The sequence below is a fragment of the Saccopteryx bilineata genome, chromosome 1 (genome assembly GCF_036850765.1).
Source record: "Saccopteryx bilineata isolate mSacBil1 chromosome 1, mSacBil1_pri_phased_curated, whole genome shotgun sequence".
In the NCBI taxonomy this organism is placed as follows: domain Eukaryota; kingdom Metazoa; phylum Chordata; class Mammalia; order Chiroptera; family Emballonuridae; genus Saccopteryx; species Saccopteryx bilineata.
Window position 1 is genome coordinate 251457659 of NC_089490.1, and position 1463 is coordinate 251459121.

The following is a 1463-nucleotide window of genomic DNA, read 5'->3' on the forward strand; positions in this document are numbered from 1 at the left end:
GGCCCCCTGAGCCCATTTATCTGGCCCCCACCGCACTTCCGGAAGGGGCATCTCTTTCATTGGTGGTCAGTGAGAGGAGCATAGTTCCCATTGAAATACTGGTCAGGTTGTTGATTTAAATTTACTTGTTCTTTATTTTAAATATTGTATTTGTTCCCGTTTTGTTTTTTTACTTTAAAATAAGATATGTGCATAGGGATTTGTTCATAGTTTTTTTATAGTCCGGCCCTCCAATGGTCTGAGGGACAGTGAACTGGCCCCCTGTGTAAAAAGTTTTGGGACCCCTGCCTTACATCTATGGTCATCTGATTTTCAACAAAAGTGCAAGTGCAATGAGGGAAGAAGTCTTCCCAACAAATATGTTACGAGAACTGGATATCTGGATATTCACATTCTAAAGAATGAAGTTAGGCCCCTGCTCACACCACACACAAAAATTAATTCAAAATAGACCATAGACCTAACACGTATAATTTAAAACAACAAAACTCTTAGAATAAAGCATCATTGTAAATTTACATGACCTTGAATTCCCATTTTCTTTGATATGATGCTAAAAGTCCAACACAACAACCAAAAGAAATTAAAATCATCTTCACAAAAGTTGCAAACTTTTGTGCCTCAAAGGATTCTACCAAGAATCTGAAAAAACAACTCATCAAATGAAAAAAAAATAATTGCAAATCACATACATGATAAGGGTCTAGTATCCAAAATACATATAGTATCCAGCATATATATATATATATATATTTGTGTGTGTGTGTGTGTGTGTGTGTGTGTGACAGAGACATAGAGAGGGCCAGATAGGGACAGACAGACAGATGTTGCGGTATCTTAGTTGTTCATTGATTGCTTTCTCAAATGTGCCTTGATACAGCAGACCAAGTGACCCTTGGGCTCAAGCCAGTGACCTTGGGCTCAAGCCAGTGACCTTGGGCTCAAGCTGGTGAGCCTTGCTCAAACCAGATGAGCCCGCGGTAAAACCAGTAACCTCAGTGTTTCGAACCTGGATCCTCTGTATCCCAGTCCAACACTCTATCCACTGCACCATCATCTGGTCAGTCTTATTTTTTAATTAAAATAATTTTATAGTATGTTCCTTAACTCCATCCAGCCACAGCAGAGTGGCACAATGTCAGCTGTGCAACAGAAAGACCCAGGAATTCTTTTGCAATACCCTGTAACCTAGAATGAGGAAAATTCCCACCCACAGGTTTAAGTACAGAATTCTTTCTAACTCAACAACAGTAAGACAAATAACCCAATTCAAAGATGGGCAAAGGATTTAAACAGACAACTCTCCAAAGTAGATATAGCAGTGGCCATAAGCTCATCATAAGATGTTCGCCACCTTTAATCATTAGGCAACTACAAATTGAAATCACAATGAAATACTGCTTGACACCCAATAGGATGGCTATGATCAAAACAGAAAATGACAACAGTTAATTAACCTCAGT

At 39.0% G+C, this 1463-nt stretch overlaps 1 non-coding gene across 1 annotated transcript; it reads right to left on the reverse strand.

Moving 5' to 3' along the window:
- Positions 1-1094: 1094 nt before the first annotated feature.
- LOC136321211 (small nucleolar RNA SNORA46) lies at positions 1095-1232 on the reverse strand. Its single transcript, XR_010728490.1, has one exon. It is a non-coding gene; the product is annotated as a small nucleolar RNA SNORA46 (small nucleolar RNA).
- Positions 1233-1463: the final 231 nt, after the last annotated feature.